This window comes from Tamandua tetradactyla, chromosome 19, assembly GCF_023851605.1.
Source record: "Tamandua tetradactyla isolate mTamTet1 chromosome 19, mTamTet1.pri, whole genome shotgun sequence".
NCBI lineage: Eukaryota > Metazoa > Chordata > Mammalia > Pilosa > Myrmecophagidae > Tamandua > Tamandua tetradactyla.
This window is the reverse complement of record NC_135345.1, coordinates 13,861,831-13,887,690: the sequence shown is the minus strand read 5'-3', so window position 1 is coordinate 13,887,690 and position 25,860 is coordinate 13,861,831. Positions and strand designations below refer to the sequence as shown.

At 36.8% G+C, this 25,860-nt stretch overlaps 1 long non-coding RNA gene across 12 annotated transcripts in view; it reads left to right on the top strand.

Moving 5' to 3' along the window:
• The window catches only part of LOC143663041 (uncharacterized), a 286,695-nt gene that overhangs the window by 244,591 nt on the left and 16,244 nt on the right, over positions 1–25,860 (top strand). For 10 of the 12 annotated variants that reach the window (XR_013165731.1, XR_013165734.1, XR_013165728.1 and 7 more), the window contains one exon: positions 20,603–20,957. The exons of the other annotated variants lie outside the window; for them this stretch is intronic. This is a non-coding gene — a long non-coding RNA (uncharacterized LOC143663041). The remainder of the gene's footprint in view (positions 1–20,602; positions 20,958–25,860) is intronic. 12 annotated transcript variants of the gene reach the window in all.

Sequence of the window (25,860 nt, the reverse complement as noted above, 5' to 3'; positions counted from 1 at the left end):
TTTCACCACCTTGTAGAAATCAATTGCTGGAGGAAGCCTTGCTGGGTTAGATATTCCTTATCTGTCATTACCTACACTTGTCACGATGCAATAATTTTCCAATTATGTATCATCCTCTAATCAATGAGCTCCTGAGAATAGGAATTACGACTCATTTATTTTTGTATTTTGATCACTTTGCATAGTTTCTGGCTCTAGTAGGTGCTCAATAAATGTTTATTTAATCAATTGTGTGTAAACACTTTAATAATTTCTATCAAAAGCCTAATATGTGTTCAAATGTGTAGCATTTCTACAATCAAAATTATCCCATTCCCACAATATCCATAAAAGATGGATTCTATTGTTCTGAGGAGAAAACTGAGTCTGAGAGACTCTAGACGATTTTAACAAAATAGAGTAGTAATCAGAGCATGAATAAATATTTAAACCTAATATTTTGTTTGTTCAGAGTTACATGCAGGACTGTGAAAATGGATGTTCTCTTTAAGCGGGCTCACATTATAGTTTCCCATTTGTTCATTCTGGTTGTTTCCTTAGTACTCATTGGCCCAAGGTTAATGATAGGTTCTTTATATGTTTGCTTGTGCATCTCCTATCTCCAGCACCAGATGGTAAGTTTGCCTTAAAGAGAATTATCCTGTCTGTTTTGTTCCTTGAGCACAACAAGTGCTCAAGACCACAGAAAATTCTGTTTGCTCTTTTTTTCCCTTATTAAACACAGTGCTATTTCTAGGATTTGCTTTTCTAAGATGCAAAGGTCATAGACTTTTAAGCCAAATTGGGCCTAAGTAGCTTTTCCACCAATTTTGCCAACCAAGCTGAGCAAGACTTTTAATCTCAGATTTTTCTTCTATAAAGTGATGCTAGTAAGTCTAAAATGGCATGACTTGTGTGAGAAACCCATTCAGTAAATAAAGGTCTTACTGGGTTCCAGGCAAATGTTTTATTCCCATCTGTGGTAGTTTTGGAATTACTACTCCAGACAAACATGTTCTTAATCTTGATCCATTCCTGTGGCTGTAAATAGGACCTTTTGAAGATGCTATTTTTAGTTAAAGGTGTGGCCAACTGAATTAGTTTGGCCTTCAATCCAGATGATTGGAGTCCTTTATAAACATACTGAAATTCAGACAAAGGAAGAAAAATTCATGTGAAAGGAAAAGAAACAGAAAGTCAAAAGAGCTTGGAGTCATAGGGAGAGGCCCTCACCACCTACACTGCCATGTCACAGAAAAGCTAAGGGCCAAGAATCACCTGCTTCCAGCCCTGGAACCTTAATGTTTTTTGGAAAGAAAGCATTGCTTTACTGACACCTTGATTTTGGACTTCTTTTAGCCTCAAAACCATGAGCCAATATACTGTATGGTATTTGTTTTGGCAGCTGGGAAAATAATATACTATCCTTTCTAGTATATCTAATCCATTTATTAGTGTTAATGTGGAAAGAAATTTTACATGAACTGTGAAAACAAAATCGGTATTTTTAATAGAGCAAACATTTTGCTGATTAAAATCATCTGAAAGTAGTTCGAGACTTTAAAATGAATTCAAGGAATGAAAATTTCCAAAGCTCTCTGCTGTGCTTTTGCCAGAATCAGTAAAAAGGGGACTTTTTTTTAAAAAAAAGGGAACCAGAAAAAAAATCCAGCAGGCTCAGATTTATAGGTTGAAGGAACTTCTTGCCAAGAACATATGGCATTTCATTTAGCAAACATTTATGGGACATCTATTAAGTGAAAGGTGCAGTAATAGGTTCTAGAAGTTGAGTAAAACTGCTTCAGTTGTCCCTCACTCAAGGGTGATTGTCATGGCCTGAAAAAAAAGACTTATTTTACATGAACTTCCTAACTTCCTACATCATTTCAGAGAAATGTGTACAATCTCTCAACCTTATCTTCTCCTCTTGTAAGAAAAATGCAATACTCCTTTCCAGGCCATCTTTCCAAAATTAGGGAACATTTCATAGGAAACACATATGAAGAGCCATTTATTCATCCATGCAACAAATATTAACCAAGTGCCTTCTACCTTCTAGATATTTGTGATATAATTATTGACTAAACACTAAAGCTCTGACATCATTAAGTCTACATGTTCATGATTTGTAAAATCACGAGTGCTTCATCAAAGGCTCAAGGTGATGAAAGAATTTGGGGTTGCTGTAGTATTAATAATGGCAGCATTTATTTTTTCCTCCAATATCATTGAGGCCCCACTATGAACTATATTTCAAGGAACTGCATTATATTAACAATGCACAGTTCTCAAGTAAATAGCATTAACTTCTCAGCTTAGGTGTTTAGATTAGTTTGTACAGTCCAAGTTCCAATGAGCAGTCATTTAACCATTCAAAGTTCTGGGATGACTAGGAGGAGATTTCCCAGACTCAAAATACCATTCAGAATTATTCAAAACCAGTAATACTTTTGGTACTGACTTGATTTTAAGAGAAAAAAAGGATTTGGCTAAGGTCATCAAAGCATAGTTCTCTAGGCCAGTTGGAGATTGAAAAATTTTCCCCGCAGAAGACATGTTCAGGTCCCAACCCTTGGTTCTGTGTATATGAACACATTTTTAATTAGAACATTTGAAGGTATTGGGGAAGATGTGACCAAACTGAATCATGATGGCTAAAATCCTCATAAGCAGAGAAAATTGGGCACCACAAAAGAGCCATAGGGACCAGCCAGAGGCTGGAATTAATGGAACCTAGAAAAGAAAGGAGAGAACATTGTCACATGATGGAAAAGACAGATAATAAGAAGCCAGATTGCAACATTCTTCAGCAAAGAAAGTACTGCCTTGGTGATGCCTCAGTTTTGGACTTCTCCTAGCCTCAGAACTGTGAGGCAATAAATTCCTATTGTTAAGCCAACACATTGCATGATATTTGTTTTAATATCTTTGAAACCAAAACAGTTTTTGGTATCAGAAAGTGAGGTGCTGATATTACAAATACCTAAAAATGTAGAAACCTCTTTAGAATTGGGTAATGAATAGAGAATAGAAGAATTGTGAGGTGCCTGATGATAAAAACCTAGATCACACTAATGAGACTTCTGGTAGAAATACAGACATTAAAATTACTTTGATGAGGACTTAGAAGGAAATAGTGACTGTGTTTTTGAAAAATGGAAGAAAGATGATCCTCATAATTATGTGACAGAGAACTTGGCAAAATCATTTTCTGATGTCGGATGTTAAGCAGAACTTGGAGGCAAGGAACTTGGATATTTAACTGAGGAGATTTTCAAGTACAAGGTATAGCCTGGTTTCTCCTTGCAGCTTATAAAAAGTGAGCGGAAAGGGATATGCTGTGAACTAAACTCTTAAGCACAATGAAACCAGAGATTTTGATGGTTTGGAAAATCCTCAACCTATCCAGATAGTATGCTCTGAGACTGGAGCCAAGAACAGTTCTATCAGGGACCTCCCCAAGCTTTTGAGAAGTGAGTCCCCAGAGAGCTCCAAATGAGGGCTTAACTGGAAAACCCTATACTAAAGAAGGTGTGACTGTGTTTGGATCCAGTCAGCCATTTCAGTGGACATCAAGATTAGAAGTGCAGATATCTCAGAAGGACCTGCAGATAATTCTATTTTCTGATGGTTTGGACTTGCTGAAACTGCATGCCAACTTTTTGCAAAATTCGTATAAGCAGAACCACTGCCAGCCTGGACTGAAAAGAATAGAGAAGAGATATATTGAAAGAAGAATGACTTCAATAGCAGAACCATGGAAGCAAAGGTCTGGACCAAAGCGATCTCCTTGGGCCAAAGTAGCAGGCCTATCCACATGTATACAAAAGGTGGGTCCACCCCTGTGTTTGGAGGAGGCAAGTCTTGTGTCCCATTGTTCAGGAATAGTGTTGTTATACCAGTACTCAGAGATGGTAGGGCCTGTGGCCGACATTCTTGGAGAGCTAGGCTGCCAGCCTGATGCTTGAAGAGGGTGGGACCTGCATCCCAGTGTTTGGGATGTGCAAGTACTTGAAAGTAGTTTGCAAATACTATGCAAGTACTTGGAAGTGGTGAGTCTGCTACTCCATCAGGCCCAGAGGACAAAACATTGATCCGTAGATAGCTCCCAGATCTTGAGAGCTAATGAAGTTTTCCTTTCTGAGTTTTAGACTTGTTTGGGAGCCACAACCCCTGTTTTCCTTCCACTTTTTCCTTCGGGAATGAGAATGTCTATCCTGTGACTGTCTCACCATTGTAGGTTGGAAGCAGATAATTTGTTTTCTAGGTTTCAGAAATCCATAATTGGAGATGAATTTTTCCCTAGGACTGAGCATATCAATAACTGATTTTTTTTTGAAACTTTGTACTTAGCATTGTTCTAAAATAGCTTAATGATTTTGGTAGGTTGTAATGGAATGACTGTATTTTGCATGTGGGAAGAATAAGTCTTTGAGGGGTCTAAAGGGAAGATGGTTGGGAATTGAGTCATGTCCCCCACAAAAAGCATATTTAGGTTCCAAACTCTGGTCCTGTACATGTGAACCCATTTGTAAACAGGACCTTGGAAGAAATTTATTAGTTAAGTTGTGTCCAAACCGAATAAGAGTGGGCCTTAATCCAATATGACCTAAGTCCTTATAATCAAGGGAAATTGGACACAGAAATAGAGAAACAACAGAGACCAGACAGAGGACGGAAGTCAATGGAATCCAGAAGAGAAAGGAAACACGTCTATGTGAACAAAATATCAGAGAACTGGCAGCCAGCTCCAGAATGCCACAGTCTTCAGGCAGAACACATTGCCTTTCTAATGCTTTGGCTTTGGACTTTTTGACTCAAAATCATTAGTCAATAAATCCATGTGATAAACCAGTCCCTTGTGTGATATTTGTTTCAGCAGAGGAGAAACTAAAAGAAGGCCCAAGGACTCCATATAATTATTGTCGAATGTTCAGATTTGGCTTTTAAGACTAAACCCAAGTTAGCACTGTTTCCAATTAAGCTACTGATATGCCTCCTCATCCTAAACTTCATCAAATTTTACACTGGCGAGGATGATTTTATGAATGAAGAATCTAGCCATTCGGTGGTGACTATGCTCACGAGCACACTGATGCATTTCCATACTTGACCTTCTATATAGGGAAAACCTAATTTCTATGATTGGCAGCATAATGCTGCTGAAAATAGGCCTTTTGTTGAATTACTCATGTTTCCTGTATTCTATGCTCCCATAATAATCTGCATAATTCTATCTCAAATCTTATCATTCTGTAGTATAATAATCTATTGTCAATGTTTCTCATTCAAGTCCCATTTCCACTACTTACTATTCTTTATAAAATCGTGGTAGTACTATGCCTCTCACAGGTTTGTGACTATGAAATGCTATATGAAGTGCTAACAGAATTCTTGTCCTAAAGTCATCTCATTCTTTTGTCATTGTTTCACATAAAAAAAAAATGCCCTAGCTAAGTCTTGATGTGAACGTCTATTGGATGATCATCTCCAGTTAGCCACCTCTGGTTGGTCAGCTTGAAACCCTGATTCCTAGTCTAAACAGAAAGGGGAGCCAGAAAATTGGAACCTCATGCACATAGATTGTGAAAGCTTTGGATTCTGGACAATGTTTGCTTACCTTCCTATGTCGTCCTTGGATACCCTGGCACATAATTAATGTACAATAAATATTTGTTACAAGGGCCTATTAAACAAATGATTGCCTATTAATCCAAGATAAAAATGTAAGTTTCAAAGGTCATTTTGATGAACTTCGTGGTTACTTTGCATGTAAATTCATTGTGTAAGGACCAAGTTCAGATTTTTGTTTGTTTTTGCATTTGGACATCTATCCATGTTCATTTATTGTTTTGGGTTTATTTTTTGGGTCCATGGTCCAGGAACCGAACTTGAGTCTCCTGCATGAAAGGCGAGCATTCTGCCATTGAACCACCTGTGCACCCTGTTTTTTACAAGTAGCAACAATTGTATTCATTTACCAGAAAGAACCCTGAGCTTAGTGGTAGGTCAGTGTTTGAAACATAGTAATTTACCAACACTACTTGACAAGTTATTTGGAAGCTGGGCAATATAGAGTGGAAATACAGATTTTGAACTTTGACAAGCCAAGAATTAAATTTCCCTAAGCATCAGTTTCCTTGTTTGTAAAATGGATTAGTGATTCCTGCCTCAACTGGTTATTGAAATGATGAAATAAAAACAATGCTTTGAAAACTGCTGTAGGTACTAAATAATTAATCATTCTTTCTAAAAATGCCTGTATTTATAAAATGAAGTTAATAACACTTCTATTATAGCTTTATGGAGATTGAAATACTGTATATAAAGTGTCTTTTAAATAATAAATTGCTATTAAAATATACCTTTATTAAAATTAATAGAGCTGAAAATATTTTATTCCAAATATTCTAAAGATTTTATTGAAAGCATACCTTTAAAAATTTGCTTTTGACCAAAATACATTTGTTTTAAAAATTAAAATAGAGCATAAATCTAAAATTAGATTCCTTGCAAAAGCTATTTCTAGAACCCACAAAGATATATGTTCTGACTGACAAGATCTGTGCCAATTTTCCACCAGATGGAGTTACCATTTCTCTTTTTTTTTTCATATCATATGTGGAAGTAGATTTTATGGCTAGGCACATGCCTGATGTGGTCAATAGGACACTCTTGAAGGAGCAGAAATCTTTTTTTTTTTCCTACTACAAGAGTGTTATTTAATAAATTATCTCCCTACTACCCAATGTAGCAGAAACCTGGAAGAGTTGCAACTGCCCCTAAAGTATGGAATGGTAGTTTAGTTATGGACAGCCTCCAGCATATTGTATTTCAGTTGCACCTCATTTATCCATCATCACTGAAAAATGTGCTATTTGATAAGAGAAAGTTTTGCAAAAAACTAAAACCTATCCTTTCAATAAAGCAGTTAAACTGCAACCTGCATAATTATTTGAATAGAAACTTTATAAATGAAATTTCTATTTCCCCACTCTATTAACTAAAGTAATAATGGTGTTTGTGCGCTCCTGTAATTTAGGATACTTTTATGGGTTTCAAGAGATGAGCCTGTTTTCCCATACTGAATAACCCCAGATTGCTGTACTTAAAATTAGTTTGTCTGGCCTTTTTACTTGGCTTGTCATGTCTCTAGCAGATCAGTTTTCAGTTTGTGCTATCATTCCATCTGCCTCCATCCACAAGTTATCTTCTGACTTTAGTATTGAAAAATTCTTGTTTTAAGGTAAACTACATTTCCTGCCTTGTTGGTGGGGGGTTTTCCTGGTTTTAGCACTAAGTTCTGTTTCCTAGGAAAACCTGCTTCTGGAACACCTGGGGCAGATGATCCTGTGTGTTGTCATATAGGAAACCTGACAGAACAGCATACTAGAAATCATTGCAAAGAATGAGTAAATGGAATTTGAATAAGAGGCTCAGGGCATCCTCTCCAATGTAATTCATCAGTTTTGTTACGCAGATTGTCAAACTCAAAGCATTTTCTGCTTCTGTGTGCATGTGTGTCTCCGTTCTGGATTGCTGAGATAATACAATACAGTACACTTCTTCCAGTAGGTGAGGAGATGTGGCCTGTACTAGCTTAACCACCCCCAAACACTTGATTAGATGTGGTCTAGATCATGTCTGCCCACCAACAAAAAACCTGATTTAAAATTAAGAAAAGAAATCAATCTACTGAAATGACCACTTTCCTCTGTGTTGTCTGGTGTAACCAATGCTTCCTTAACAATTCAAGGAGGAAGGAGGATAGCTTAAGAGTCTGGCGAGATCTCATAAATGCTTTTCTTGTGTTAAATAGTTATGTGCGTGTGTGTGTGTCTGTGCACACACAGCAGAAACACTGAGAAAACCTTGCAGATTTTGGGTCTGAATGGATCTACGGCGCTGCTTAACTGAGGAGAAGCCTTAGGACAATTACCAACTTTTAGGGTTAATGTTTAACATCTCCCTTACATGTTGCGAGGATTAAATTTGAGAATATATGTGAAAATACAGACAGACCTTTGTCCTTTCTTCCCTTGTTACCTTCCCTTTCATCTTCCACTACTCATGTCGTTGGAGATTTTTTTTTCAATGGCTCCAGCCACCTTGGTCTCCTTGGTGTTCCCGGAAAACATAAAGCACATTCTCGTCTCAGAACTTGATATTCCTTCAGCTCAAAATGTTCTTCTTTCAGAAATCTACATGATTTACTCCTCTTTGCATAGCATCATTCTGCTTAAATTTCACCTCGTTCAGTGTTCCTCCTCAAGCACCTTCTTCAAGGTACTTTTCACATGATTTATACTTTTTTGTCTATTGCTTGTCTCTCCATACCAGACGGGGCTTGTCTGGTTTTTATTCTTTTTTTTTTTTTGTCTATTCTCAATGCTTAGATTTTTGCTGGTAAAATGCATTTAGTGAATAAACAAATGAATGAATTAGAGGTTTCAGGAGAAATTTGTTCCTAAGGCAAACACTATAGATTAGTATAATTGTGGGAAATTGCCATCCTCCCATTCTCATTTGGAATATTGAGCAAGAAATTATAAGCAAAGATGGGCAAAGCATCAGGGATGATTTTCAATAAGAATTCTGCCTTCTGATATTCATCAGCCCTTTCACAAGTCCTAATATCTCTGTGGATTGCAGTTTTATTTTGATGGAGAAGAATCATACCTTCTTGGCTTATCTCATAGAATTGTCATATGGGCTAAGTAAGATAATATATGTGAAAATGCCTTGACAATGCAAAGTGCTATATTAAAACAGATTAATTTTTTTAAAACATTGACAAAATTATGTGTTTAACCAGATTCTCTATTATGGGTGAGACTAAAATTAGAATTTCTATTTCTATTTAATTTTTATTTCATTCTTCTGCATTCTTCTTGTTTTATAATGAATGTTCTATATGTTTAATATTGCATGCACATAACTTACAATAAACACACACATGTACATCAATGGCATATGTTCAAAATTTTATTCCTGATTGGATGTTCAAACCAAAAAGCTTAGAGGGGATGATTTTAAAACACAAGTTAGCATTAATAGTGTGTATGTGGATGAATAGACTGCAGTTTGTATTTATTTAGTGGATACATACCTGAACAGAGCTTAATGCACAGCAGACGTTACTCTAAGCCCCTTCCAACATTGGCTTGAGCAATATGAATGGAAGAACAGAAATTAAAATAGTATTTCTACCATATCATGCATTCTCAATATGGGTGGTCAGGCAGATACTGTGATCCAAGAGGGTGAAAATTGGTCCTTGATGGGACAGCAAAAAAAGAAAAAAAATCTTACTCTTCTTATGCGTAAAACACTAATATAACATATTTGTACATAAACATATATAATATCTGTAGCATTAAAATTTCAAGGGAAAGTGATAAGGAAAAAAAAAACTAAACAAGCTCTTTAGGAGGTGTTAATGAGACAAAAAAGATTGAAAAACACTCTCCTAGGCAATGAAGAGTTGTAGATTATTTTATTTTTTTGCTGTAGGTTATTTTTAAGATTACTGTTAAACAAGAGTTATTGGGGCTCAAGGGTGTTGGGGCAAGTAATTTAAAATAGAACCAAACTCAGTGTAAATACTTGAAAGTTGTGCAGTATTGTAGCAGAGGAAATCTAGATTTTGATTTACTTGGAAGAAGGAAAAGGAAGAAATTGATATGAAAAATGTTTGCTCATGAATCAACACATAAATGAAATGGCAAGAACTACTGATATGGATAATAGGTTGCGTTTATTAGTGTTTAGGCTTTTGAAATGCATGTACATCCATAATTTTATTGGGTATTTACAATAACTTTGTGAGGTAGGTATTATTTGGGATTGTATTTTAAAAATGAGGAAAATGATGCTTAGGTAAGTTGCCCAGAAAAGGTATGTCCATGTCCAAATACAAGAACCCTGTGAATGTTACCTTATTTGGAAAAAGGGTCTTTGTAGATGTAATTAAGCTAAGGATCTTGAGGTGAGGAGATCATCCTGGATTGTCCAGGTAGGCCCTATATCAATGAATGGTGTCCATATAAGGAGAGAGATAGCTGGAGACACACCCACTCTGCTGGTTTGAATCTATGGTGGACCCCAGAAAAGTCATGTCCTTTAATCCTCATTCAATATTGCTGGGTGGGAGCGTTTTGATTATTCCCATGGAGATGTGACCCACCCAATTGTGAGTGATTAACTTTTGATTAGGTGATTTCCATGGAGGTGTGTCTCCACCCATTGAAGGAGGAGTTGCTTACTGCAATTCTTTAAAAGAGGAAATATTTTGGATAGTTCTTTTTTGTAGAGCCATGAGAAAGCCAGTAGATGCTGCCATGTTTGCCATGTGCCCTTCCAGTGGAGAGAGAAACATTGAATGTCATTGACCTTCTTGAACCAAGGTATCTTTCCTTGGATGCCTTAAATTGAACATGTTTATAGAATTGCTGGGACATTTTCTCAGCCTTAGAGCTGTAAACTAGCAACTTATTAAATTCTCCTTTTTAAAAGCCATTCCATTTCTGGTATATTGCATTCTGGCAGCTAGCAAACTAGAACAGATTTTAGTACCTGAGGAGTGGGGTGCTGCTACAGTTTGCAAATACCAAACATGTTGGAACGACTTTTTAAATGGATAAGGAGAATATTCTGAAAGAGTTGTGAGAAGCTTGATAGAGAAGGCCTAGAATGCTTTGAAGAGACTTTTGGTAGAAATATGGACACTAAAGACACTTCTGATAAAGTCTTAGACAGAAATGAGGTACGTGTTATTATAGACTGGAAAGCAAGCAAGCTTTGTTTTAAAATTGCAGATAATCTGGCAAAATTGATGAGTGACTTTGACTGATTTTAAAAACCATGAACCTGGATATTTAGCAGAAGAGATCTCCAAATTAAATATCGAAAGTGCAGCCTTGCTTCTCCTCGCAGCTTATAGTGAAATGCGAGAGGAAAGAGATAAGCTAAGAACTGAACTCTTAGATACAAAGAAATCAGAAATCGAAGTTCTGGAAAATTCTGAGCCTACAGAAAGGGAGATTTCGGAGAAAATTGCCTCACATGAGGATTTAACCAAATGCGGAAACAGCCAGTCATTTCAGAGAAAGCCAGGCTCAGACATGGTGTTATCCAGGAAGGATTTGTGGAAACTCCTTATGTCTGATGGGTAGGATACAACGCTACTGCATAGAAAGCCAGCGAGAATGCTGTGGGACTTATATAAGCAGAGCCACTGCCAGTCTGGACTGGAGGGTTCAGAGAAGGGACGCATGTGAGGAAAAATAATTTCAGAGGCAAAGCCATGGAGACTGAGGTCTGAAGTTAAGAAGCCTTGGGCCGGGAGGGTGGACCCACCCAAGCTTGTGGAGAGTGTGAGTTTGCCTCAAAGGCAGAAAAGGGCCTTCCATCTAGTTGCAGTGGAAGAGTCATGCTGCCTCAGGCCTTGGAGAGGGTGAAGCCCATTCCTTGGGGTTTGGGGGGAACCTGGATGCCATCACATGGAGGGGTTAAGTATGTACCCCGGAGATGGCAGGGAGCCCAGGTGCAGTCCCAATGCTTGGAGAGGGTGGAGCCAAGAAAAAGGTGGTCTCCCCAATGTCCCTCAAGGTTGCATTTGGAGAGAGGTAAGCCACTACGCAGGCCTTTGGAAAGGGTGGGACTGCCGCTTTCTAAAGCCCAGAAGATAAATGACTCTCAGACCCTGAAATCTAATGAACTTGGCCCTGCGGGCTTTTGAAACTGTATGGGTCCAGTGACCCCTGTGTTCCTTCCTCCTTATGGAAACAGGTGTTTGCATCTTATGAATGTTTCTCTTTTGTATGTTGGCAGTAAATAATGTGTTCTGAGTTTTACAGATCCAGAGCCAGAGGATAATTTTGCTTCAGGACAGACCATGCCTGTAACTGACTTGATGAGATTTTATACTGTTTCTAATTTTGTATTTTACTTGTATTGTTACTGCAATGGTTTAAGGCATTCTGATATTGTTACGGAATGAATGTGTTTTGCATTTGGAAAGAACATGTGTTTTTGGAGTCCAAAGGGTGGAATGTGATAGCTTGAATCTGTGGTGGACCCCAGAAAAGCCAAGTCCTTTAATCCTCATTCAATATTGTTGGGTGGGAGCATTTTGATTGTTCCCATGGAGATGTGACCCACCCAATTGTGGGCAGTAAGTTTTGATTACGTGATTTCCATGGAGGTGTGTCTCCACCCATTGAAGGTGGAGTTGCTCACTGCAATCCTTTAAAAGAGGAAACATTTTGGAGAGAGTTTCTTTTTGTAGAGCCACGAGAAAGTCAGTAGACATCACCATGTCTGCTGTGTGCCCTTCCAGCTGAGAGAGAAACATTGAACTTCATCGACCTTCTTGAACCAAGATATCTTTCTCTGGATGCCTTAATTTGGGCATTTCTATAGACATGTTTTAATTGTAACATTTTCTCAGCCTTAGAACTGTAAACTAGCAACTTATTAAATTCTCCTTTTTAAAAGCCATTCTGTTTCTAGTATATTGCACTCTGGCATTTAGCAAACTAGAACACCCACACACAGGGAAGTCCATCATGTGACGACAGAGGCAGAGAGAGGAAGTATGCACCCACAAGCCAAGGAAAACCCAGAGCCATTAGAAGCTAGAAGAGGCAAGGAATGCATTTTCTCCTAGCCTTCAGAGGGATGCATCTTTATCCATATCTTGATTTTGGATACCTTGTGTCATGGTCAGGTCCATGTGTCAACTTGGCCAGGTGGTGGTACCCAGTTGTCTCATGGGGCAAATGCTGGCCTGTCTGTTGCTATGATGACATTTCATGGACTTAAATCATAGACTATGTTGGCTGTATCCACAGCTGATTGCATTTGTAATCAGCTAAGGGGTGTGTCTTCTGCAATGAGTGATGCTTAATCTAATCACCAGCCTTTGTAGGAGGATTCAGAAGAGACAGTCACTCTTCCTACTTCAGCCAGTAAGCCTCTCCTGTGGAGTTCCTCCAGATCCTTCATTGGAATTGCCAACTTCACAGCCTGGTGTACAGATCTGAACTCTTCCATTTCCACAGTTGACCAGCCATCTTCTCCTGAGAGTTCGTTGGAGGAACTTCATCAGTTACCAGCTTGCAGCCTGCCCTACAGACCTTGGACTCTACATACCCATGCTTATGAGACACTTTCATGAATTTTATATCTACGGATATATCTCCTGCTGATTCAGTTTCTCTAGACAATCCTAGCTAATCCACCTTGCCACTAGAACTGTAAGAAATTATATCCTCGTTTCAAGTCAGACGGTTTGTGGAAATTTATTATGACATCCATAGAAAACTAACATAGATAGTGATATAGAACAAACCAAATCTAATTCATTTACCTTCAAGATGTTATCATGTGTCTCACAATAACAGCGAACACTGAGATATTTCCTTTTTTTAGTTATGTATTCTACAATTCAAACATCAGTGTTGTATTATAATCACAAATAATGTAATTTTATTCATTATAATAAGAAAAATTTACCTCTTTCACTATACGTTACAATATTTCAACACAATTTTCATTACAGTAACAATAATATAATAATTTACCATTATTTTTGCAAGTTCAGCAATTTTTCTCAAAGTATGTGTTGAAGTGATCCAAATTCACAATTTTCAATAGAAAAGCTATACCCTTCATTAAATGTTTACTATTTTTTATTAAAATCTGACTATTATTATCCATTTCATAGGCAGTGCTTGCTCTGGCCTCCTCTAAGTATTGTGTGTGAAAGTTGGACCCTAACCAATGAGTCAAATGGAACCCCTGCCTCAGCAATAAACTGGTGACCAGATGGTTTATTGAGTGAATTTCTTGCTCAGCATTACAGTTCTAACTGAGATTCCTTAATAAATAAATGATATACTAATTTAGGGGAATCAATATACCACCACAAGTTGAAGTGGTCATTTGACTTTGTCTTCTTCTGTGAATCCTTTTCTTATCCATCTAAGTAGAGATAATCCTTTCCTAGGCAGCTATTATTCTAGCTACTGTAGTTTCTAGTTTTTCTCTATTGGTATTTGCAATTATGAAGCTAATATATATATATATATATGTGCCTGCCTTGTTAGGCTGGCCATTCTTTGCAGAAAGTATACTACATCTTTTGTCTTTTTTTTTTTTTAATTAGAGCAGTTACAGGTTGAGTAAAATCATGCAACAATTGCAGAGTTCCCATATACCCCTGTGCCGGTTTGAATCTGTGGTGGACCCCAGAAAAGCCATGCCCTTTAATCTTCATTCAATATTGCTGGGTGGGAGCATTTTGATTATTTCCATGAAGATGTTACCCACCCAATTGTGCGTGATAACTTTTGATTAGATGATTTCCATGAAGGTGTGTCTCCACCCATTGAAGACAGAGTTGCTTACTGGAATCCTTTAAATGAGAAAACCTTTTGGAGAGAGTCCCTTTTTGATAGAGGCACGAGAAAGCCAGCAGATGCTGCTGTGTCCACCATGTGCCCTTCTAGCTGAGAGAGAAATGTTGAACATCGTTGGCCTTCTTGAACAAAGGTATTTTTCCCTGGGTGCCTTTGATTGGACATTTCTATAGACTTGCTTTAATTGGGACATTTTCTTGGCCTTAGAACTGTAAACTAGCAACTCATTAAATTTCCCTTTTGAAAAGCTGTTCCATTTCTTGAATATTGCATTCTGGCAGCTAGCAAACTAGAACAATCTACCTCACTTGAACAGTATTTTCTGTTATTAAGATTTTGCATTAGTGTGGTACCTTTGTTGAAATTGATGGAACAATATTATTAACTATAGTCCATAGTTCACATTAGGGTTCACTCTTTGTCTTATGCAGTTTTATGATAATATTATTATCATTTTTATTCTGGTAACATATATACAACTTGAAATTAATCATTTAATTACCTTCACAGATATGATTTAATGGTGTTGATTCCATTCAAAATGTGCTATCATCATTATCATCCATTGCCCATTTTTCCAATCATCCTAAACAGAAGTGCTCTACCAACTAAATATGAATTCCCCATTTCCCCCATTATCCCTGTCCCTGGTAAATTGTATTCACATTTATGTCTATTAAATTTGCATATTCTAATTATATCATACAAATGAAATTGTACAATATTTGTCCTTTTGTGTCTGATTTATTTCATTCTACTTGAAGTCTTCAAGGTTCATCTATGTTGTCACAGGTATCAGAATTTCATTCTTTTTTGTGGCTGAATAATATTCCATTATAGGTTTGGTAGCACATGCTCTAACTCAACCTATCTGTATAGCTCATTTGAACAATTGAAACACAGGTTGCCCAGAATAAGAAAGAGGTCCTTTAATCCTGTATAGCTTAATATAATGCCTGGATACATCCTAGAGTATATTAAGCAGATAAGCAAAAAGTATTGGCAAAGCCTTTTTAGGGGTGGGAGAAAAGGCATGGAACTATTAAACTTTATCATCAGGGAATCCCCTGGTACCGTGTCAAACTTTAGGGACACGCAAATTAACTTGAACTTGAGACTTACTCTTGTGAAGTTTATGTAGGTAGTGGAGAAACTTAGCCTACCTTTAGGTATGCCTGACAGTTACTTTTGGAGGACCTCTTTTGTTGCACAGATGTGGCCCCAATCTCTCTAAGCCCATCTCTGAAGTGAAATCATTGTCCTGCCTGCTATACTGGACATGATATCCAGGGGTGAAAGTCTCCTTAGTGGTGTGGGAGTTGACTCCCATGGATGAATCTAGCCCTGGCACTGTGGGATCAACAATTCCATCCTGACCAAAAGGGGGAAAAGAAGAGTAACTAATAAAGTATCAGTGGCAGAAAGAGTTCAAATAAAGTTGAGAGGCTACTCTGAAAGTTGCTCTTATGCAAGCTTCATTTAGACCTCCCTACCTATCATAATCTGCCAAATTCCAACCAGGACCATTCCAGCCAATCCTAAAGAACACTTAGGGGAATTTATAAGATTCCACAAGGGTTCTATGCACTAGAGTAACTTTCCAGAAACCTACAACCTCCAGATGGGTCCCTGGTCCAGATGAGTCCTGAAACCTAACCCAGCCTCTCGAGAATATCAGATAGCTCCATGTTCCTACCTCATATTGGTGACAGACCCTTCCAATATCAAAAGTTTAGAATTGCCATAGCCCAAACAACCTTAAAGAGAGTTTTGGAAAGATCAAAGGTGATGGTGGAGTTATACAGAGAAGATAGGATTTAACGAATGAATATGATTGCTGAATCATTAAATTGGTATCTCTTTTAGTCTCCAGTATTTTAGAGCAACTAGAAGTAAAAACCTAAAATTGTGGAATTGCAACCCACATCAAACTCTGAAATATGTTCTATAACTAATGGTGGTGCTGTTCTTTGAAATTTACTTCTTTTATATATATATATATTATTTTTCACAAAAGAGAAAGAAAAAAGTCAATTCTGATGATAAAAAATTATTTATTCCTTCTAGCCTCGGATATTCTGGATCAGCTAGAAGGACAAATCTGAGGGGATTATATGGTAGCCCAAGACAAACACTGGGATCTGTCCTGTAACTACTTGTTGATGAGTGCTTTGAAAACTACTGATTTTTTATTTCTTTGCTTTGTATATATGTTATTCTATACAATAAAAAGTTAAAAAATAAATAAATAAAATAAAGTATAGGAAACAATGTAGGAAAAAATATATATATAGTGGGGGCGTAAGGGTAGTTCATTGGTGGAATTCTTGCCTGCCATGTGGGAGACCCAGGTTTATTTTCCAGCCCATGTACTTCCCAGGAAAACAAACAAACAAAAACCCAACCAAACAAAAATTCAACAAATAGTGCTGCAATAAGGGGGTACTCACATGAGAAATAAGTGAAATGTGACCCTTGCCATACAACATACCAAAAAAAAATATTCTATTATAGGTTTATGCCACATGTTGTGGATCCATGCATCTCTTGATGAACACTTAGGCTGCTACCATGTTTTGGCTATTGTGAATAATGCCTCTGTGAGCATGTGTGCAAATATCTGAGTCCCTGTTTTCAACTGTTTTGGGCATATACCTAGAAGTAGGCTAGGTGGGTCATATGGCAATTCTATACTTAACATTCTTAGGAACCAGAAAACATTTTCCTCAGCAGCTGCACCTTTTTATATTCCAACCAGCAATGAACAAAGGTTTCTATTTCTCCACATTCTCTCCAACACTTGTAATTTTCTGTTTTGTTATAAATAGTAGCCATTCTAGTGGGTGTGAAGTGCTATCTCATTGTGGTTTTGATTTTCTTTCACAAATGGCTAATAATATTGAACATCTTTTCATGTGCTTATTGGCCCTCTATGTATCTTTCTTGAGAAATATCTTTTCAAAGTCTTTTTGCCCATTTTTTTAAAAATTGGGTTGCTTTTTTTTGTTAAGTTGTAGTTATTCATTACATATTCTGGACATTAAATCCTTATTTGATAATGATTGCCAATTATTGTTTCCTATTCTGTAAATTGTCTTTTCACTTTCTTGATATTGTTCTTTGATGCACAAAAGTTTTTTTATTATTGTTTTGATTAAATTCCATTTATCTGTTTTTTTCTTTAGCTGTTTGCATTTTCGGTATAAAGTCAAAGAAACCATTGTCTAATACAAGACCCTGAATATGTATCCCTGTGTTTTCTTCTAGTGGTTTTATATTTTCAGTTCTTATATATTATTGGTCTTTGATCCATTTTGAGTTAATTTTTGTATCTGGTATAAGAGAGGGATTGACTTTCATTCTTTTGCATTTGGATATCCAGTTTTCTGAGCACCATTTGTTATTCTTTCATTATTAAGTGGACTTGATACACTTATTCAAAATCAACTGGCCATAGATATGAGCATTGATTTTAAACTCACAATTCAATTCCATTGATCCATAAGTCTGCTCTTGTGCAAATAACACATTTTCATTCAATTTTATTGAGATATATTCATATATTATTTAATCAGCCGAAGTATACAATCAGTGGTTCACAGTACCATCATATAGTTGTGCATTCATACCCACAGTCAATTTTAGACATTTTCATTACCCCCAAAATAAAAAAAAATAAAAAACACCCCAAACATCCCACGCTCCTTATCCCTCCCTTTATTTATTTACTTATTTATGTCTCTATAGTTTTACTCATCTTTCTGTGCACTGCATAAAGGGAATGCCAGCCACAAGGTTTTCATAATCACATGGTCACACTGTAAAGCTATATAGTTGTACAGATGTCTTCAACGATCAACTGGAATACAGTTCAACAGTTTCAGGTATTCTCTTTCAGCTATTCTAACACACTAAAAACTAAAAAAGTATATCTATATAATGCATAAGTATAACCTCCAGGATAATCCCTTCACACTATTTGATTCTCTCAGCCACTGAAATCTTATTTTGTTTCATTTCTCTCTTCTTCCTTTTTGTCAAGAAGGCTTTCTCAATCCCACAATGCCAGGTCCTATATCATCCCTGACAGTCAAGTCCCACATTGCCAGGAAAGTTTATACTCCTGGGAGTGATGTCCCATGTAGGGGAGGGCAGTAAGTTCACCTGCAGATTTGGTTTGGAGAGATAGGCCACTTCTGAGCAGCAAAAGAAGTTCTCTGGGGGTGACTCTTAGGTATAATTTTATGTAGACTCAGCTTCTTGTTTGCAGGAATAAGTTTCATAAGGGTAAGACCCTAGATTGAAGTCTTGATCTATTAAATTGGTAGTCCCCAATGTTTGTGAGATTATCAGGAATTCTCCAGGTGGGTAAGTTTAATAGATCCATATTTTCCCCCAGTCCCTCAAGTTGATCTTGCAAATATATATTTTTTTATTTTCTACTCTGGGATGTATTGGGGCGATTAATCTGTACAAAATAACAAGATCTCATTCCCTATTCTAGGTACCCATATAGTTACATTGTTTGAATAAAGTGACCTTAAGGGTTAAATCAGATAGTGTCTTAGAGAAAATACAAATTTTATACCAAATATGTGCAGTGGTGACAAGCAACTCAGTTGGCTGAGTCCTCAGTCTTGGTTTTCACCCCTATGAAACTTATTCCTGCAAAGGAGAAATTAAGCCTACTTATAATTATGCCTTGTAATTCACCCTAGAGAACCTCTTTTGTTGTTCAGGTGTGGTCCCTCTAATCCAACATGGTGGGTGAACTTGCTGCCCTCCCCCCGACATAGGACGTGACTCCCAGGGGTGTAAATTTTCCTAACTACATGGGACAAGACTCCAGGGTTGATCGAGGACCCTCCATAAAGGGAATAAGAAAGTCTTCTTGACCAAAAGGCGGAAGAGAGAAATGAGACAAACTAAAGTTTCAGTGGCTGAGAGATCTCAAACAAAGTCAAGAGGTTATCCTGGAGGTTATTCTTACGCATTATATAGATATTCATTTTCAGTTTATGATGTGTTGGAGTGGTTAGAGGGAAGTACCTGAAACTATTGAACTGGATTCCACTAGCCTTGACCCTTGAAGATTGTATAACTATACAGATATTACAATGTATCCATGAGATTATGAAAACATTGTATCTGATCCTCTTTTATACAGGTCATGGACAGATGAATGAAAATATAAGGACAAAGTTTAAGTAAATAATAAAGGTGATAAGGTGCAAACAAATAAGTAGATTGTAATTAATACTCGTGGTCAGTGAGAGGGAGGGGTAAGGGGTATGGGATGCATGCTTTTTTCTTTGTGTTGCTTTTTCTGGGGTAACGCAAATGTTCTAAAAATGATCATCGTGATGAACACACAACTATCTGATGATATTGTGAGCCACTGATTTTATACTTTGTATGGACTATATGCATATGAAGATATCTTAATAAAAATATATAAAAAAAAGAAAGAAAAAGAAAACTCTTGCCCCAGGAGATGCTAATAAATGAAACCTAGAGTTTTGATTGGAGCAGTTAAGTGTGGACCAACAAGCACTTAGAGAAGAAGCCACTGGAATTAGAAGCTGGAAGCGATGCATCTGGGAACAAGAACCAGCAGATGCCAGCAACATGACTTCCCATGTGACAGACATCGGCCTTTCTACAGAGTCAAAGTATCTTTCTCTGGATGCCTTAGTTATAAAAACAAAGCAAAACAAAACAAAATGCCATTGTATATATGCACCACTTTACATGCTTCCATTCATCAGTCGATGTCCTTAGGCCCCCTCCATCCATTGCAAATCACAAACAGTGCTGCCGTAAACACCAGTGTGCAAATGCTCGTTCCTGTCCCTGCTCTTCTTCTAGGTATATACCTAATAGTGGGGTTGCAGGATCATATGGCAATGCTGTATTTGGCTTCCTATATAACCACCACTCTGCCCTCCAGAGGATCTGTACCATTCTATTTTCCTACCTACAGAGAACAGGTTCTGCTCATTCTTCACATTTTTTTCCAGTGCTTGCATCTTTCTGTTTATTTTTCAACAGTTTTATTCACATGCCACAAATTCATCCTAAATAAACCACCAATGGCTCCTGATAGTTGGATACTATGTTTACTCTAGCTGGGCTTAGCAATCTACTCTTTGTATTTAGTTCCCAGGACATTAACAAAACTTTCTCAATTCTGCTTACAGGATAAGATAACAAAGTAGCATCAAGAACACCCTGTGTCTCAGTAAATCAGTGACTTCCTTCACAAAAGATAAAAGTTTGAAGAGTCATGAAGATCTTGCACATAACAGCTTGCCCATCAATATTTAAGGCTAATCACTGAAGCTGGAACAAGACATGCTTGAGACAACACAGGATTGAGAAATTGCTCATGCCCTCCTCACAAAGATCCAACATCATTGTTGACCTGAAAAGAATGAATCATGTGGATATTTTTGACCTCACCTTGTTTGTTCTACCTATAAAAACCCTAACTCACATCCTACTTTGAACTGCTTTTGGGACAATTTCTCCAGTTCCTTGCAAAGTACACTTGATGTAAGTCATCTTCACACTGAGAGACATGTTTCTCCTTTGTAGTTCTGGTTCAGATGGGCTCCTGTATGGAAAGTGCCATGTTTGAAGTAACTCTACTGGCATAATCACATAGTTATGCATCTACCACCACAGTCTATATGGAAATATTTCCAATTCTTCTGCAAACAAAGAGGAAAAGGAAAAAATGTAGATTAAAAAAATGCAAAGGAGAAACACCACCACTAACAATAAGACTTCCATACCCCTCCCTTATATCTCCCTCTAATTGAAAATTAGTTTGGTTTATTGCCTTTGTAACAATTAATTGAAGCATATTACAATGTTACCATTAACTAGAGACCTTAGTTTGCATTGACTGTATTATTTCCATATAAAACACATTTTCAACACCTTGCAATGTTCAACCGATTGTGTCCTTGGGTCTCAAGTGAATCTTTTATAGACAGCATATAGAAGTGTTCTGTTTTTTAATCCATTCTACCAGTCTATGTCTTTTGATTAGGGACTTTAATCCATTAACATTTAATGTTATTACTGTAAAACAGTACTTTCTTCTTCCATTTTGTCTTTTGGATTTCATATATCATATCTTAATCTTTCTCTCTTTATCATTACTGATAATCATCACTTCTACAATATTCTCCAAACCAACTCTCTTGTATTTTCCTATCTGCCTTTGGTTCTCCCTTTAGTATTTCTTGTAGAGCAGGTCTCTTATTCACAAACTCTTTCAGTGTCTGTCTGAAAATATTTTAAACTTTCCTTCATTTGTAAAAGACAATTTAGCCTAGTATAGAATTCTTAGTTGGCAGTTTTTCTGCCTTCTGTATCTTAAATATATACCACTGCCTTCTTACCTCCATGGTTCTTCTGAGAAATCTGCACATAGTTTTATGCAGATGGATCACTTTTCCCTTAATGCTTCCAGAAAGAATTCTCTCTTTGCATTTGACATTTGACAATATGATGAGCATGTGTCTTGGAGTAGGTCTATTCAGATCTATTCTGTTTGGAGTATACTGCATTTCTTACATCTGTAATTTTATGTCTTTTATAAGAGTTAGGAAATTTTCAGTGATTATTTGCTCTATTATACTTTTTGCCCTTTTTCCCTTTTGCTTCTCTTTCTGGGACACCCATAAAATGTATATTCATGCACGTCATGTTGTCACTGAATCCCTGAGACCCTGCTCATATTTTTCCATTCTTTTCCCTGTCTGTTCTTTTGTGTGTAGGATTTCAGATGTCCTATCCTTTATTTCATGAATCCTTTCTTTGCCTCTTCAACTCTGCTGTTGCAAGTCTCTATTTTGTTTTTCATCTCTTCTGTTGTGGTTTCTTTCTTTCCCATAAGTGCTTTCATTTGTTTTTCCAAACTTTTGAGTTATTTTTTTATGATTGTCCTATGTCTTCTTTATATCCCTCATTTCTTTTGCCATATCGTCATTCAACTTTTTGCTTTGATTTAGAAGATTTGTTTGACCATTATTTGTTACAACTCCCATATCTCATTTGAAGTATTGATTTGTTCCTTTGACTGGGCCATACTATTGTGCTTCCTAGTGTGGGTTGTGATTTCTTGCTGGTATCTAGGCATTTGATTTCCTTGATTAGTTTATTCTGGAAGTCAGTTTCTCTCTTTATCTAGGGTTTTCTTGTTGATTTACTTTGTTCTGTATTAGTTCTTTGATATTCAGTTCAACTTATTCTAAACCTCTAGCATAGCTTCTGCTCAGCTGGTCAGACTTTTTCAGCTCTTGTTTTTCTGGTTCTTGCCCTGCCTGTATGGAACACTTTTTGAGGAAGGTCTCCCCCAATATGGTTGACCCCAATCAGATTTTCTCAGACCAAATAGGCTCAGGACTCAGGAGGAAAGCACAATAAGTATCAAGTTTCCCTGAGAATGAGACTGAGCAGGTTACCAGTCTTTCTTGTGTGACCTCTAGACTCTGTGCTTTTCCTATCCTGCCTAGCAGGTGATGGTTGTCAGCCCATTGCTTCTTGCTGGTGTAAAGTGGTGCAGTGCCTTTAACTCTCAGAAGTCCCTGCTCCTGCCAGCCTCTACAGAGGCTGAGGTAGAGGGCAGGCATAGGCTGTTTCTGTTTTACAGATATTAGGGTCTGAATTGTTTGAATGGGAGCCACCACTTGTGCTGAATCCTGCCCCTTCCCCTTCACTTTTCTTGGGGAAGATATGTGCTTTAGGGAATTATCTCCATCACCTGACTAGTTACTTTTTCTTTCAGACATAACTTAACTTCACCCTTGCCTGGGTCAGTGCTGAAAATCGAAAATGGCTGAGTTTGAAAGACTTACCTACAGTTCTGTGATTTTGAGAACCTGTTTCATACTGGTGTACGATGCGTGTCACAGAAGTCCCCCAAACAGTTGTTCCAGACTGTTCCTGGCTTTTTACTAGCTGCCCTAGAAGACTAACTAAATTCCACAGCTCCTTACAGTGTGTCTCGCTCTACCCTTTTTTCACCATGTTGTTTTAGCATAGCTTTGTAATACATTATAAAATTTGTATAACTGAGTATTCTAACTTTTTTCTTCTTTATCAAGATATTTTGTCCATTTATTTTTCCTTACCTATCTGACTCCAGTACATATTTTAATACTGGGCCCATAGCATAGTCTTAATGAGTGAGCATTGAATGAATGAACAATTATATACAAAACACCATAGAATACCAGATAATCTATACATTTTATTTTTTACAATAAGTCTGGTTCTTTAACATATTATATGTATATATAAAATGTAAATTTTATAAATGTACATCTTGATGAGTTATGAAAACATAGGCAAACTCATGTAATCACCACAAGCAGTCAAGAAATATATTACCAGCTCCTCTCTGTCCCTATTAATAAGTAATTCTTCTCTCTTCCCTAAAGTAGCTGCCATTCTGATTTTTACCATCATTAATTTAGTTTCGTTTTGAATTTTATACAGATGGAAAAATAGAGTATATATTTACTAGCTTATCTATTTATATGTATTATTGGTTTCTTAAACTCTATATTTCATTTGTGTAATCCATCCATCTCAGTATATGTAGTAGAAATTTGTCCATATACATTACCTTATCATTTCCATGTTTTGGATATACTATAATCTGTTTCTCCAATATGATCACTATAAATATTAGTTGTTTTCAATTTGAGGTTACTATTAATAATGACTTTTACAGTGATGATTTTATAGAAAATGTTTTTGCACATATAAATACCTTTATGATGAGCATATACCTAGGAGTAGAATTGCTGAATCATGGAAATTTTATGTTCAATTTTAGTAGCGGCTTCTAGTCTTTGTATTTCCATTGCCATTGTATGAGCATTCTAGAAGCTCCATATCCTCTGTCACACTTGGTATAGTCATTATTTTTGATAGTGGCTATGTAGTATCTCATTTTGGCTTTTATTCAAAATTCTCTGCTCATTTCTGAGGATAATCAGCTTTTCTTATGTCTATTAGAAATTTTGTGAAATATCTGTTCATGCATTTTCCTGTTTTTAGTTGTTCACTCTTGTCTTATCAATTTTAGGAATTCTATATATTAGGGTTGCTAGACTTTTGCCAATGGTGTGTCTTGGAAATATCTTCTATTTCCAAGGTGTGATTCACCTTTTTAACAGCTTGATTGAGATAAAATTGGCATACTGTAAGCTGCATAATTTTAAAATGTGCAATTTGATAGATGTATATACCAGTGCAGCATTGTCATAATCAAGGTAATGAGAAGGCCATCACCCTTACAAGATTTCTTGCAGTCCTTTATAATTCCTCTATCCTTGCCCCCTTTTATCTACATATTTTTATTTTACATATCCTTCAACTCACTAATTCTTCTTAGGTAAGTCTATTTTGCTATTAAACATTTTCCATCATGCACTATTAACATTTTGAACTGGATAATTCTTGTAGGGCTCTGCTGTACGTTGTAAAATGTTTAGTACTATCCCTGCCTCTACCCTGTGGATGCCAGTTGTACTCCAAAGTTGTCACAATCCGAAACATCTTCACATTGTCAAATGCATCTTGCCGGGCAATCACCCCTAGTTTAGAATCATAATATGCCTCCATTAGTTTCATAATTGTAGTCATTGCATTTTTCTATTTTAGAATTTCTGTGCAATTCTCTTTTAAATGGTTTTCAATTTTTTACATATAGAATACCTCTGTATTTTATATTTCTATATTTTAATTTAATAAGCATGGTAATGAAAGACAGCCTACACAATGGGAGACAATATTTGGAAACGACACATCAGATAAAGGTCTAGTATCCAGAATTTGTAAAGAGATTGTTCAACTTAACAACGAAAAGACAGCCAATCCAATTACAAAATGGGAAAAAGACTAGAACAGACACTTCTCAGAAGAGGAAATACAAATGGCCAAAAGGCACATGAAAAGATGCTCAGTGTCCCTAGCCATTAGAGAAATGCAAATCAAAACCACAATGAGATATCATCTCACACCCACCAGAATAGCCATTATCAACAAAAGAGAAAATGACAAGTGCTGGAGAGGATGTGGAAAAAGAGGCACACTTATTCACTGTTGGTGGGAATGTAAAATGGTGCAACCACTGTGGAAGGGAGTTTGGTAGTTCCTCAAAATACTGAATATAGAATTGCCATATGGCCCAACAATACCATTGCAGAGGACATAAGGGCAAAGACACAAACGGACATTTGCACACCAATGTTTATAGCAGCGTTATTTACAATTGCAAGGAGATGGAAACAGCCAAAATGTCCATCAACAGATGAGTGGCTAAACAAACCGTGGTATATACAGATGATGGAATATTATGCAGCTTTAAGACAGAATAAACTTATGAAGTATGTAACAACATGAATGGACCTTGAGAACATTATGCTGAGTGAAA